The 16,342-nt window shown below is 39.3% G+C and overlaps 2 pseudogenes; both read right to left on the bottom strand.

Moving 5' to 3' along the window:
* Positions 1-9,001: 9,001 nt before the first annotated feature.
* On the bottom strand, positions 9,002-9,539 carry LOC121473198 (annotated as a pseudogene).
* A 3,491-nt stretch (positions 9,540-13,030) lies between these two features.
* LOC121473652 lies at positions 13,031-13,593 on the bottom strand (annotated as a pseudogene).
* Positions 13,594-16,342: the final 2,749 nt, after the last annotated feature.

The raw sequence follows: 16,342 nt of genomic DNA, 5'->3' as shown, positions 1-16,342 counted from the left end.
TGTGTGTCTATTTGTGTGCCAGTGCCATGCTGTTTCGATCACTACAGCTTTGTAATAGAACGTGAAGTCTGGAATTGTTCTGCCTCCAGCTTTGCCTTTCTCTTTCAAGGTTACTTTGGCTATTCAGGGTCTTTTGTGGTTCCATACAAATTTTAGGATTGTTTGTTCCTGCTCTGTGAAAAAAATCTGTTGGTATTTTGATAGGGATTGCATTAAATGTGTGGATTGCTTTGGGTAGGTTGAGACATTGTAACAGTATTTGTTCTTCCAATCCATGAGCATGGAATGTCTTTCCATTTTTTGTACCTTCTTCAATTTCTTTCATGAATGTTTTATAGTTTTGGAGTACAGGTCTTTCACCTCTCCAAGAGGTGAAAGGTTTATTCCTACACTTATGTTTATTCCTAGGTATCTTATTATATTTGGTCCAATTCTAAAAGGATTGTTTTCTTAATTTGTTTTTCTGCTGCTTCATTACTGATGTGTAGAAATGCAAGACTGCTATACTTTGATTTTGTATCCTGTGACTTTACTGAATTTGTGTATCAGTTCTAGTAGTTTTTTGGTGGAGTCTTTTGGGTTTTCTATATAGAGTATCATGTCATCAGCAAATAGTAAAAGTTTTACTCCCTTACTTATTTGGATGCCTTTTATTTATTTGTTGTTGTCGTTGTCTGATTGCTGTGGCTAGGACTTCCAGTTCTATGTTGAATAGAAGTGGTGAAAGTGGACATCCTTATTTTGTGTCTTGTTCCTGATTTACAGTTTTCTCCATTGAGAATAATGTTAGCTTGGGTTTTTCATACATGACCTTTATTATATTGAGGTATGTTCCCTCTAAACCTATTTTGTTGAGGGTTTTTATCACGAATGGATGTTGTACTTCGTCAAATGCTTTTTCTGTGTCTATTGAAGTGATCATGTTTTATATACTGTCTCCTATTGATATGATGTGTCATATTGATTGATTTGTGAATATTTAACTACACTTGCAACCCAGGAATAAATCCCACTTGACATGGTGAATGATTTTTTTTAATGTATTGTTTGATTCAGTGTGCTAGTATTTTGCTGAGGATTTTTGTATCCATGTTCATTAGGGATATTGACCTGTAGTTCTTGTTGGTGTTGTCTTTACCTGGTTTTGGTATCAGTGTAATGCTGGCCTCATAAAATGAATTTGGAAGCTTTCCTTCTTTTTCAATTTTTTGGAATACTTTGAGAAGAATAGCTATTAATTCTTCTTTGAATGTTTGGTATAATTCACTTGTGAAGCCATCTGGCCCTGGACTTCTGTTTATTGGGAGATTTTTTATTCTTGATTCAATGTATTGATTATCGGTCTGTCCAAATTTTCTGTTTATTCCTGTTTCTATTTTGGTAGTTTATATATTTGTAGGAATTTATCCATTTCTTCCATTTTGGTGGCATACAGCTTTTCATAATATTCTCTTATAATTGTTGGTTGTTATTTCTCCTCTTTCATTTTTTATTTCATTTATTTGAATCCTTTCTCTTTTCTCTTGATAAGCCTGGCTCAAGATTTATCAGTTTTATTGATTTTTTTCAAAGAACCAGCTCCTGGTTTCATTGATATGTTCTTTGTTTGTTTGTCTGTGTTTTTGTTCCTGTATCATTTATTTCTGCTCTAATCTTTATTATTTCCTTTCCTCTGCCGATTTTAGGTATTGTTTGTGTTTTTTTTTTTTCTAGCTCCTTTCAGTATAAGTTTGGGTTGTTTAATTGAGATTTTTCTTGCTTTTTGTGGTGGGCCTGTATTACTATAAACTCTTAGAACCACTTTTCCTGCATCCCAGAGGTTTTGCACTGTTGTGTTTTCATGTTTCCATGTACTTTTTGATTTCTTGGGGGAGAGTGTCACACCACACCTGAATAACAGCCCCCAGAGAAATGAGAAACATCCCCCTGTAACTCGCACCCGGAAACTCATTCCACATCCATTACAGGGATGGTGGGGTAACACGCCTTGTGAACAGCAATGCACACCCAAGTCTGGAGGCTGTCTCCACAACACAGACCCCAACATACACTCGGAGTCCTGCCACAATCTCAGTCACCAACCCTGCTGAGATCCTCATCACCCTCCTTCCCACTTTCTCCCTCCTCCTTCCCACCTCCTCTTACCTCCTTCTCCCTCCCACCTCCTCCATCCTACCTTCTCTGTCCTATTGTTTAGGAGCATGCTATTTAACTTCCATGTGTTTGTGATCTTTCCAGATTTTTTCATGTGGTTGAATTCCAGTTACATAGCACTGTGGTTAGATAAGATGCATGGTAGGACTTCAATCACCTTGAATTTGTTGAGGCTGGTTTTGTGCACTAATATGTGATCTATTCTGGAGAGTGTTCCATATACAGTGTAAAACTGTATTTTTCTGTTTTAGGATGGAATGTTCTGAGTATACCTGTAAGTCCATCTGGTCCAGTGTGTCATTCAAAACCATTGTTTTCTTGTTTATTTTCTGGTTACATGGTCTGTTCATTGATGTAGGTGAGGTGTTAAAGTCTCCTACTATTATTGTATTAGTATCAATGAGTTCCTTAATGTTTGTTAGTAACTGTTTTACGTATTTGGGTGCTCCTATTTTGGGTACATAAACATTCGAATTTGTTATGTCTTCTTGTTGGATTGTTTGATTTGTTTGTTTGTTTGAGAGAGAGAGAGAGAGAGAGAGAGAGCAGTGGGAGGGGCAGAGGGAGAGATAATCCCAAGCAGACTCTATGCAGAGCATAGAGCCCAACATGGGGCTTGATCCCACGACCCTGAGATCATGACCTGAGCCAAAACCAAGAGTCTGACACTTAACCAATTAAGCCAACCAGGCACTTTTGCCCCTTTATATAGTGTGCTTGTCTCTTGTTAGAGTCTTTGTTTCAAAGTATATTTTATCTGAAATAAGTGTTGCTACTCCGGCTTTCTTTTGACATCCATTTGTATGATAGATGTAGAAATGGCAACAATTTCAATCTGCAGATGTCTTTAGGTCTAAGATGAAACTTTTGTAAGCATATGGATGGGTCTTGTGATGTTGTTGTTTTTTAATCCATTCCATCACCCCATGTCTTTTGATTAAAGGAGTTAGTCCACTAGCATTCAAAGTAAGTATTGCCATTTTATTACTTGTTTTGTTTTGTAGTTACTTCTGACAATTTTCTCTGATCCCTTCTTGTCTTCTGTCTTTCATGTTTTGCTGATTTTCTTTAGTGATATATTTGGGTATCTTTCTCTTTATTCTTTGCATGTTGATTAGTGGGTTTTAATATATGGTTAGCATTAGGTTTGTATATAACCTCTTCTGTATATAGCAGTCCATATTAAGTTGATGATCATTTAAATTTGAACCCATTCTTTTTCTCTTCTCCCTATGTTTTAAGTATTTGTTACTATATTTTATATCCCTTTTTTGTGAATTCGTTGACTGATTTTTATGGAAATATTAATTTTTACTCCTTTTGTTTCCTTTTGTGTCACTTTTGGTCTCTCCTTTACACTCAAAGATTTGCCTTTATTATTTCTTATAGGCTTAGTTTGATGGTCATGAATTCCTTTAGTTTTTGTTTGTCTGGGACACCATCTTTCTATTCTGAATGATAGCCTTGCTGGATAGAATATTTTGGCTGCACATTTTTCCTATTCAGCATTTTGAATATATCTTACCACTTTCTTCTGGCGAGCAAAGTTTCCATTGAAAAATCTTCTTCTAGCCTTATGGGCTTTCCCTTCTAAGTTAATGATTTCTTTTGTATTGATGCTTTTAAGACTTTTTTCTTTATCACTATATTTTGGGAATTTAATTACAATAAGTTTTAGTATCACCCTGCTTTTGTTGATTTTGGTGGGAATTCTCTGTGCCTCTTGGATCTAAATATCTGTTTCCTACCCCAGATTAGGGAAGTTTTCAGCTATTATTTCTTCAAATACATTTTCTGTCCCCTTTTCTCTCTTTTCTATTTCTGGGATTTCTATAATATGAAGGTTATTGTGTTTGATGGAATCACTGAATTACCTAAGTCTGTTCTGTTTTTATGTAATTCTCTTTTCTGTCTTTTGTTCAGCTTGACGACTTTTCATTCTTCTGTCTTCTAGGTCACTAATTCTTTCCTCTGCTTCTTCCATTCTGCTATTCTTTGCATCAAATGTGTTTCCCATTTCATTTACTGAGCCCTTTATCTCTCCTATGTTATTCCTTGTATCTCTGTTAAGGGTCTCACTCATGTCTTCCACTCTTTTCTGAAGTCCAGTGAATATCCTTATGACCATTGCTTTAAATTCTCTACTAAGCATGAGAGCTAAGTTTTGCTTTGATCTCTGGCTGTGGTCTTGTCTTATTCTTTCATTTGGGATAAATTTCTCTCTATTCTCATTTTGTCCGCCTGTCTGTGTCTATGTCTCTGTGTTAAGAAAGTCAGCTATATCTTCTGCTCTTGAAAGTAGTGACTTTATGAAAAGGAGTTCCTGGAGTACTCTGCAGTGCAGTGTCCCCAGTTCATCATAACTTGGCCTTGGCCCTTCAGGAGAGTGTCCAATATGTGTTTTTTTAATAGCCTGCTGTTGTCTCTGAGTCACTTTTTCTTCCAGTATAGTCACCTGCACTAACTCTGCCTGTTGTGGGCTCTGCCTACTCTCTGTGGCATTTGTAGGACCCAAGCAGGCCTGCTTGGAGGGGGCATGCCTGCTCTGCCAGCTTTGAGCAGGGCTGCAGTGTTGGCAAAATTTGAGCTGGACCAGTAATCCTATGCCAAGTCCCCCAAAGTGCTATGGCAGCTAGGAGCCGCCCACTGGGGGGCCAGCGACTTACTGCTGGGTGCAGCTGGCAGGCAAGGGCTGGGCATGGCCAGACAGGATGCATGATGGTGGCTGGGGGTGTAGTAGAAGCTCTCTCTGCACCTTATGGCTGGGCACTGCATGCATAGAGCTTTAATAAAATTTGCCTTGATCCGTAGGCTGAGGCCAAAAGTGTCCATACAGCCCTGAGTCCTGGTGGTTCTGTGTTAATAGTAGGGGACAGTGAGAAGAAAATGGCACCTTCCATCTTCCGCATTTTTGGAGAAGTCCCCCAACACATTCTGAAATCAGTATGAACAGATCTGTTCCCTGTTTGCCCCTAGTATTGTGTAAACTGCCATTTTTATGTTGCCTCACCACACAGGCTGCTATCTTTTTAAGGGCCATGACCCAGCTATCACTCATCCTCCCAGTTTGCCCAGTGCTGGGTCAGCTGGGGAAAGTGAGTTTCAAAGCTCCAGGCGCCAATTCTCACTGCTTATCCAGAGCCAAGGAATTCAGTCCCTTCAGTTTTTAAAGCCAAGTGTTATAGGAATTAGTCTCCCCCCGGTGATCTGATGGCACGAGGGCCTGTTTCTCTGCCCTCTCCTTGTGCACAGCTCCCTCCTTCCTGCCAGCCAGCCTCCCTCCAACTTTCTGACCTCCTCAACCTTTCAGATGCAGCTTCTTCTCTATGTCTAGTTGCTCTGCCAGTCTTCAGATCTCTCTCTGGTTTATTGACTTGGATGTAGATAATATCTAGTTGTAAACGTGGGGTAGCATGAGCTCAGGGTCCTCCTACTCTGCCATCTTCCCAAGCTTCTCTTTTTTCAGAATCAATACTGTTTATTTTTAAATTATTTTTTAATAATAAATTTATTTTATCAATACTGTTTAAAAGCTATGGTCCTAAAATAATTGTAGCACAAGAAGCAGATAACTTGACATACTTAAAAAAAATTTTTACCAGTATGCAGAGCATGTCACTGTTAATGAAAAATAAGTAAATAAAAAATTAAAATAAATGTTGGGTTGAGGGGATCCCTGGGTGGCTCAGAAGTTTGGCACCTGCCTTCGGCCCAGGTCATGATCCTGGAGTCCTGGGATCGGATCCCACTTCAGGCTTCTTGCATGGGGCCTGCCCTCTGCCTACGTCTCTGTCTCTCTCTCTCTCCCTGTGTCTCTCGTGAATGAATGAATAAAATCTTTTTTAAAAATGTTGGGTAGAAATTTCTTTATTCTGACTAGAGAATACATTTTTAAAGAATAAGCAGCAAAAAAATGACAACTAAGAAAGTATCTAACTAAGCCCAGACGATACCCTGAGCTGATAAGACCCTCTCCATAATCAAAGTCATGGAAACAAGTGATACTTTGACCACAAAAAACTCTAGATAGTGTCACTACAGTCATCAGGTCATTGAAAAACAGTATTATATAACTCCTTGAGAAATCTGGGGAACAGCTATTCATTCTATAAATATTCATTGTTCCATGCTCTGTATGAAATATGCTGTGATACTACAGAAGATAAGATGGATATAATGCCTTGCTACACAGAGTTTTTACCACCAAGGCAAACATAAAATTTAGGAGTACTCTGAAAAACAGTATTGAATCTGATGATTCCTTTCCAGAGGAAGAAATAATTTTTGTTGGGGAAGTGAAAGAAATTGAAACAAAGACAAATGTTCTTTTGTGAATGTGTGTCAGAAGCCACAGCACTGAATTTGTCACATTTTGTTTCTATCAATTTGTGTTCCCTTTTAATAAGGATAAGGTTGGCTATACTGAGATAACAATTACCTTCAAATCTCAGGAATTAACACAACAAAGGTTATTTCTCAATCATGCCGTATGTCCATATGTCATGAAAGCTCTGCTCCACATATTCAAGAACCTAAGTTGACAGAGGCTTTACCACCTTGAACTGAGAACTCAACAACTAAGGTCCCTGAAGCAGGGAAGAGGGGAATAGAGGAGGTACATAGGTCATTAACTTAGACCAGAAGCGACACAACACTTCTGCTCATAACCTGAACCTAAGTGTAGGGGAGACTGAGAAATGTAAAGGAATACATGGTGGTCCCTACTGGTTCTTTACAAGTAACAGAAATCAACTAGTTTCCTTATGCAGAGAAAAAAATTATTGGAAGGATATGAGTGAGATCATAGTATCAAAGAGACAATGAAAGATTATCTTTGCATAGATAGGGCTCAGGAAGCCTCACAGGTTCTTGAGGACAGAGAGTCCCTGAGTATCTCTCCTGGGTACCACCACTAGAATGAGTGACTCTAGTCTTTCTTCAGTTCTTGTATATTTCCACTCAGGAGTCAAAGTCCCAGAGACCATGTGGGAAGCATCCTGCAATGATCCCTTCAATTTAATATAGTGCAAAGTCAGGATACCTGAGTTGACTGCCCCAAATTAAGATCACGTACAATGAGATGAAGGAATCTTTCCAAAGGGAATTAATAGCCCTGTTATAATTGGAGAATGGATATAGAGTAAGTATTGTGTTGATAGTCTCACTTTCATCTTTATCCAGGTAGTTCCACTTACTTCTTCCACACTAGCTAAGTCCACAACTCAGGGACCCTTCTATGAATACTGATCACTGTTTAAAGCAAGAAATCTGGGCTTAGAGAAGATCTTTTCTAAGAATTACTTTATTTTAGGTGGAACTGGTGAGATTTAAATGGGTCAGGTAAAGAATCCCACCTCATGTCCAGGACATTAGTGGGTCATGTGTTTCTCTCACTAGTCAGATAGCTAGTGGAGGCTCTAAGAAATCTGAATGCTAAACTCCAGAAGAAAGTCTCTGGGAAACAATAGTGAGAGTACTACCCTCCTTAGAGTCTGAAAGACCTGGTACAAATCCTGTATCTTCCTTCCACTTACAAGCTGGGTGACATTTGGCAATTTATGCCTCAGCCTCAGTTTTGTCATCTCTAAAATGAATAAATAAGCCCAAATTTATGGAATTCTTGAGATATTAAATGACAATATATGTAAGCAATAAATGTTATGCCCAATAGGTATTCCATAAGGGTACCTGCTATTATTATTATTATTATTATTATTATTAATTTTATTAGTTTCATTTTATCTCTTCCTTCCCAAGGTTGCATTCTTTGCTCATCTCAATGAACCCATGAAAAAGAGATTCTGGCCTTGAGATCTCTTCCCAGAGAGTCTTTTATGCCTTTGTTCCTGGGGCATTTTCACTGTGTACAAAACAGTGGTTTCTGGACTCCTCTACTGAGCTGTCCCATAGACCAGGGAGATGACAGCAAAGTGAGAATCACTGGTGTCTCTCTTAGGAAAAATAAAGACTGAAGATAGCTGATATAATACAGATAAAGAAAAAGATGTCAAAATATAAGAGGGCTGTAGAGTGGCTAAAATTAAAAGACTGACAATACCAAGTGTTGATGAGGATGTGGAGTACGTGGAACTCTCAAATATTGAGAGTGAGAACATAAACTGATACAGCTATTTTGGAAAACTATCAGGCATGGTCTAAGAAAGTTAAACATACTTTACCTTTTGGCACAGCAGTTCTCCTCCTAGGTATACATCAAGAAAAATGAAAATATGTCCACAAGAAGCCTTGTATAAGAATGTGCATGGCAGAAAAAAGAGAAATTGTGCATAGCAGCTTTATTCACAGTTGCTGAAAACTGGACATAAGCTAAATATTAATCAATAGAAGAATGAATAAGAAAAAATTTATCACTGTAAATCCATACAAGTGAATATTACTCAGCAACAAAAAAGTAACAAACTACTGACACATACGTCAATATAGATGAATTTCAAAAACATTATGTTGAGCAAAAGGAACCAAACCCCAAAGAGTACATACTACGTACATACTGTATAATTCCATTCATATGAAGTTCATGAACAAGTAAATCTAATCTATGGTGATAGAAATCAGATCAGTAGTTGCCTCAGTGTGGAGGATGACTAGAAAAGAGCATGAGGACCTTCTGAGATAGTGAAAATATTAAGTATTTTGAGTAGAATGATCATAATATGATAATATGTAATACATTTTGTCAAAACATACTGAACTTACTGATCTATGCAGTTTACTGTATATAAATTATATCTCAATAAAGAAAAAAAAAGAAATATAAGGGCTAAAACACTCCACCAAGAGCAAGGGAAGAGACTCATCAAATTCATGTTAGAGAAAAATGCTTTCGTCATGGTCCCAGATCACAAAAATAGTCAGGGATGATGTTGTAGAATGTGAGGAAGGTGTGGGTCTTGGCCATGAGGCACGTAACAAGCAGGCAGCACCTGTGAAAGCATGGGGGAGGGGGGCGGGTGGTGGCCCAAGGGTGAAAATCTTGTAGTGGAGAGGGTGGTATATAGCCATGTAGAATTCATAGGCCATTGTGGCCAGGAGAAAAATGTCTATGTTTCTTGCAGTCAAGAAGTAGAGCTGAACCAGGAAGCCTGTGTAGGAAATGAACCTGTTCTGAGTCTGGATATTCACCAGGGCCTTGGCAACAGTGGTGGAGGTGAAAAGGATGTCTGCACATGGCTGGTGAAGAAGTAGTATATGGGCATGTGGAGATGTGCATCAGTGTCAATAGCCAGAAAAATGAGCAGGTTTCCAGCCACAGTGACCATGTATATCTGCAGGAACAGCAGGAAGAGGATGTGCTGCTGTTCTGGCCACTCTGAGAGTCCCCAGAGGAGGAACTCAAAGATGTTGGTCTGGTTCCCTCCTGTCATCAGCCCAGAAGCCAGAGAAATAGACCGCCAGTGAGACCCATTAAAACTCTAAGCATACTTCAGGATAAATTAGAAATATACTTGCAATTGAGGTTAAAGGAAAAAAATTATTTTTTAAACTTTTTGTTTAAACTCCAGTTATCATATAGTGTAATATTAGCTGCAGCTGTACAAGATTTAGCGATTCAACACATCCATACAACACCGGTGCTCATCACAAGCTCACTCCTTTTTTTTTTTAAATAAATTAATTTTTATTGGTGTTCAATTTACCAACATACAGAATAACACCCAGTGCTCATCCCGTCAAGTGTCCACCTCAGTGCCCGCCATCCAGTCACCCCCACCCCCCGCTCTCCTCCCCTTCCACCACCCCTAGTTCGTTTCCCAGAGTTAGGAGTCTTTATGTTCTGTCTCCCTTCCTGATATTTCCCAACATTTCTTTTCCCTTCCTTTATATTCCCTTTCACTATTATTTATATTCCCCAAATGAATGAGAACATACACTGTTTGTCCTTCTCCGATTGACTTACTTCACTCAGCATAATACCCTCCAGTTCCATCCACGTTGAAGCAAATGGTGGGTATTTGTCGTTTCTAATTGCTGAGTAATATTCCATTGTACACATAGACCACATCTTCTTTATCCATTCATCTTTCGATGGACACTGAGGCTCCTTCCGCAGTTTGGCTATTGTGGACATTGCTGCTAGAAACATCGGGGTGCAGGTGTCCTGGCGTTTCATTGCATCTGAATCTTTGGGGTAAATCCCCAACAGTGCAATTGCTGGGTCGTAGGGCAGGTCTATTTTTAACTCTTTGAGGAACCTCCACACAGTTTTCCAGAGTGGCTGCACCAGTTCACATTCCCACCAACAGTGCAAGAGGGTTCCCTTTTCTCCGCATCCTCTCCAACATTTGTTGTTTCCTGCCTTGTTAATTTTCCCCATTCTCACTGGTGTGAGGTGGTATCTCATTGTGGTTTTGATTTGTATTTCCCTGATGGCAAGTGATGCGGAGCATTTTCTCATGTGCATGTTGGCCATGTCCATGTCTTCCTCTGTGAGATTTCTCTTCACGTCTTTTGCCCATTTCATGATTGGATTGTTTGTTTCTTTGGTGTTGAGTTTAATAAGTTCTTTATAGATTTTGGAAACTAGCCCTTTATCTGATATGTCATTTGCAAATATCTTCTCCCATTCTGTAGGTTGTCTTTTAGTTTTGTTGTATCCTTTGCTGTGCAAAAGCTTCTTATCTTGATGAAGTCCCAATAGTTCATTTTTGCTTTTGTTTCTTTTGCCTTCGTGGATGTATCTTGCAAGAAGTTACTGTGGCCGAGTTCAAAAAGGGTGTTGCCTGTGTTCTCCTCTAGGATTTTGATGGAATCTTGTCTCACATTTAGATCTCTCATCCATTTTGAGTTTATCTTTGTGTATGGTGAAAGAGAGTGGTCCAGTTTCATTCTTCTGCATGTATGTCCAATTTCCCCAGCACCATTTATTTAAATTTTTTTTTATTTACTTATGATGGTCACAGAGAGAGGGAGAGAGAGAGAGGCAGAGACACAGGCAGAGGGAGAAGCAGGCTCCATGCACCGGGAGCCCGATGTGGGATTCGATCCCGTGTCTCTAGGATCGCACCCTGGGCCAAAGGCAGGCGCTAAACTGCTGCGCCACCCAGGGATCCCCCCAGCACCATTTATTGAAGAGATTGTCTTTCTTCCAGTGGATAGTCTTTCCTGCTTTATCGAATATTAGTTGACCATAAAGTTCAGGGTCCACTTCTGGATTCTCTATTCTGTTCCATTGATCTATGTGTCTGTTTTTGTGCCAGTACCACACTGTCTTGATGACCACAGCTTTGTAGTACAACCTGAAATCTGGCATTGTGATGCCCCCAGCTATGGTTTTCTTTTTTAAAATTCCCCTGGCTATTCGGGGTCTTTTCTGATTCCACACAAATCTTAAAATGATTTGTTCTAACTCTCTGAAGAAAGTCCATGGTATTTTGATAGGGATTGCATTAAATGTGTAAATTGCCCTGGGTAGCATTGACATTTTCACAATATTAATTCTTCCAATCCATGAGCATAGAATATTTTTCCATCTCTTTGTGTCTTCCTCAATTTCTTTCAGAAGTGTTCTGTAGTTTTTAGGGTATAGATCCTTTACCTCTTTGGTTAGGTTTATTCCTAGGTATCTTATGCTTTTGGGTGCAATTGTAAATGGGATTGACTCCTTAATTTCTCTTTCTTCAGTCTCATTGTTAGTGTATAGAAATGCTACTGACTTCTGGGCATTGATTTTGTATCCTGCCACACTGCCAAATTGCTGTATGAGTTCTAGCAATCTTGGGGCGGAGGCTTTTGGGTTTTCTATGTAGCATATCATGTCATCTGCGAAGAGGGAGAGTTTGACTTCTTCTTTGCCAATTTGAATGCCTTTAATGTCTTTTTGTTGTCTGATTGCTGAGGCGAGGACTTCCAGAACTATGTTGAATAGCAGTGGTGAGAGTGGACATCCCTGTCTTGTTCCTGATCTTAGGGGAAAGGCTTCCAGTGCTTCCCCATTGAGAATGATATTTGCTGTGGGCTTTTCGTAAATGGCTTTTAAGATGTCGAGGAAAGTTCCCTCTATCCCTATACTCTGAAGTGTTTTGATCAGGAATGGATGCTGTATTTTGTCAAATGCTTTCTCTGCATGTATTGAGAGTATCATATGGTTCTTGGTTTTTCTCTTGCTGATATGATGAATCACATTGATTGTTTTACGGGTGTTGAACCAGCCTTGTGTCCCAGGGATAAATCCTACTTGGTCATGGTGAATAATTTTCTTAATGTGTTGTTGGATCCTATTGGCTAGTATCTTGTTGAGAATTTTTGCATCCATGTTCATCAGGGATATTGGTCTGTAATTCTCCTTTTTGGTGGGGTCTTTGTCTGGTTTTGGAATTAAGGTGATGCTGGCCTCATAGAACGAATTTGGAAGTACTCCATCTCTTTCTATCTTTCCAAACGGCTTTAGTAGAATAGGTATGATTTCTTCTTTAAACATTTGATAGAATTCCCCTGGGAAGCCATCTGGCCCTGGACTCTTGTGTCTTGGGAGGTTTTTGATGACTGCTTCAATTTCCTCCCTGGTTATTGGCCTGTTCAGGTTTTCTATTTCTTCTTGTTCCAGTTTTGGTAGTTTGTGGCTTTCCAGGAATGCGTCCATTTCTTCTAGATTGCCTAATTTATTGGCGTATAGCTGTTCATAATAGGTTTTTAAAATCATTTGTATTTTCTTGGTGTTGGTAGTGATCTCTCCTTTCTCATTCATGATTTTATTGAGTCTTCTCTCTCTTCTTTTTAATAACGTTGGCTAATGGTTTATCTATCTTATTAATTCTTTCAAAGAACCAACTCCTGGTTCTGTTGATCTGTTCCACAGTTCTTTTGGTCTCGATTTCATTGAGTTCTGCTTGAATTTTAATTAACTCTCTTCTTAGAAAATACCCAGAGTCACAGCACCATGATCTCCTGGTGAAGTAGAACAAGTAATATAAAATGAATATAAAGAGGTTCCTGTCTCTCCTTATCTGTCTGGTCGAGTCATTCCTGGCCGAGTGGGCACCATCATGGGACGAGCAGGAGGTCTCATCATTGGGGGCCCAGGCATCATTGGCATATGGCCTCCCATAGGTGGCCTCATTCCAGGAGCAGGTCCCACTGGCATCATCCCAGGAGGAGGAGGGCCCATCATTGGCATCATGGGAGGGCCCCCCATATGGGGGCTGGCATCATACCAGGGCGAGGAGGACCCGGGAGACTGGGGGGAGGTGGGATCATTGCCCCTGCAGGAGGAGGAGCAGAGAATGGAGTAGGAGGTATCTTTCCTTGTTGAAATGCAGCGGTTGTTTTGTCGATCAGACTCTGAGCCTGCTCTTCCATCCATTTCTGTTAGTAGTCTTTCACATTCTCTTTGTGTTTCCTACCACTGCAGTGTGTCTTTCTCACAGATGGAGAGTCATGGGTGAGGTATGTGTCGCAGTAGTCACAATAAAACTTAGGCATGTTGCTCTGCAGGTCATTGGCCACTCCGTCCCGTGCCGCCCGGAAATGACCACAAGCGCACTCCTTATCTCCATCACCTATTTAATCCACTCCCACCGCTCTCCTCTCTGGTAATCATCTATATAGTTCTCTATAGTTAAGAATCTGTTTCTTAGTTTGCCTCTCTCCCCCCCCCATGGTTGTTTGTTTTATTTCTGAATTTCACATGTCAGTGAAATCATATGGTATTTGTCTTTCTCTGACTGACTACTTTCACTTAGCATAATACTTTGTAGCTCCATCCATGTCATTGCAAATGCAAGATTTCATTTTTATGGCTGAGTAATATTCCATTTTGTGTGTGTGTGTGTGTGTGTGTGCGTGTGTGTAATCACATCTTCTTTATCCTTTCATCAGTAATAAACATTAAGGTGCATGTGTCCCTTCAAACCAGTATTTTTGTATACTTTGGGTAAATACCTAATAGCGCAATTGCTGGAGTCATAAGGTAGTTCTATTTTTAGCTTTTTGTGGAACCTAAATACCGTTTTCCAGAGTACTGTACCAGCTTGTATTCTCAACAGCAGTGCATGAGTGTTCATTTTTCTCCATATCCTCACCAACACTTATTGTGTCCAGTGTTGTTGATTTTAGCCATTCTGACATGTATAGGGTGATATTTGATTGTAGTTTTGATTAGCATTTCCCCAGTGGTAAGTGATGATGAGCATATTTTTATGTGTCTCTTTGCCATCTGGATGTCTTCTTTGGAGAAATGTCTGTTCATGTCTTCTGCTATTTTTAAATTGGATTATTTGTTTTTGGGGTACTGAGTTTTATAAGTTCTTTATATATTTTGGATACTAACCCTTATCAGATATGTCATTTGCAAATACCTTCTCCCATTCCATAGGTTGATTTTAGTTTGTCAGTTGTTTCCTTTGCTATGCAGAAGTTTTTATTTTGATGAAGTTAAAAAAATTGGACAAACTGGAAGAAATGGGTAAATTCCTAGAAACACATAAACTACCAAAACTTAAACAGGAAGAAATAGAAAACTTGAACAGACTGATAACTATCAAAGAAATAGAACCAGGAAAAAAAAAAACACCTCCCAACAAAATCCAGGGCCAGATGGCATCACAGTCAAATTCTACCAAACATTTAAAGAAGAGTTAATAATTTTTCTTCTCAAACTATTCCAAAAAATTGAAAAGGAAAACTTCCAAATTTATTCTATGAGGCCGGCATCACCCTAATACCAAAACTGGAAAGATTCCACTAAAAAAGGGAACTACAGGCCAGTATCCCTGATGAACATGGATGCAAAAATTCTCAGTGAAATACTAGCTAACTGAACCCAACGGTACATTAAAAGAATCATTCACCACAATCAAGTGGGATATATTCCTAGGTTGCAAGGGTGGTTCAGTTTTTTTCAAATCAATCAACGTGATACACCACATTAATAAAAGGATAGGAAACATATGATCACTTCAACAGATGTAGAAACTGAATTTGACAAAGTACAACAGCCATTCATGATAAGAACTCTTAACAAAATTTTAAGAGAACATATCTTAGCATAATAAAGGCCATATACAAAAAACCCACAGCTAATATCATCCTCAGTGGGGAAAAATTGAGGGCTTTTCCCTAAGGCTAGGAACAGGACTACTCACTCTGCTTCTATTCAACATAATACTGGAAGTCCTAGCCACAGAAATTGGACAACAAAAAGAAATAAAAGGCATCCAAATCAGTAAGGAGGAAGTAAAACTTTGACTATTTGCTGATGATGTGATACTCTATATAGAAAACTCAAAAGACTCCACCAAAACCTGCTAGAACTGATACACAAATTCAGTAAAGTCACAGGATACAAAATCAGTGTATAGCAGTCTTGCATTTCTACACATCAAAAATGAAGCAGCAGGAAAACAAATTAAGAAAACAATCCTTGGGCAGCCCGGGTGGCTCAGCGGTTTAGCGCCTGCCTTCAGCCCAGGGCATGATCCTGGAGACCCGAGATCAAGTCCTATGTCAGGCTCCTTGCGTGCAGCCTGTTTCTCCCTCTGCCTGTGTCTCTGCCTCTCTCTCTCTCTCTCTCTCTCCCTCTCTCTCTCATGAATAAATAAATAAAATCTTAAAAAAAGAAAACAATCCTTTTACAATTGGACCAAAAATAATAAGATACCTAGGAGTAAATGTAAGTGTAGGAATAAACCTTTCACCTTTTGGAGATGTGAAAGACCTGTACTCCAAAACTATAAAACATTCATGAAAGAAATTGAAGAAGGTACAAAAAATGGAAAGACATTCCATGCTCATGGATTGGAAGAACAAATACTGTTACAATGTCTTTATGACCTGGGGCACCTGGTGACCCACCTGGGTGGCTCATCAGTTAAGCATCTGCCTTCAGCTCAAGTCACCATCCCAAGGTCCTGGGATTGAGTCCCCACAACAGGCTCTCTGCTCCCACTGAGCAGGGAGCCTACTTCTCCCTCTCCTGCTCCCCTTGCTTGTGCTTTCTGTCTGTCTGTCCGTCTGTCTGTCTCTCTCTTGGGCAAATAAATTAATTTTAAAAATCTTTTTAAAAACTGAAAAAAGTCTCTACTACCCAAGGCAATCTACACATTTAATACAATCTCTATCAAAATACCATCAGCATTTTTTCACAGAGCTGAAACAAACATTCCTAAAATTTGTATGGAACCACAAAAGACCCTGAATAGCCAAAGTAACCTTGAAAGAGAAAGGCAAAGCT

This window comes from Vulpes lagopus, chromosome 12 (assembly GCF_018345385.1).
Source record: "Vulpes lagopus strain Blue_001 chromosome 12, ASM1834538v1, whole genome shotgun sequence".
Classification (NCBI taxonomy): Eukaryota; Metazoa; Chordata; class Mammalia; order Carnivora; family Canidae; genus Vulpes; species Vulpes lagopus.
Note: the sequence above shows the minus strand (reverse complement) of the source record. Positions and strands in the feature narration are given on the sequence as shown.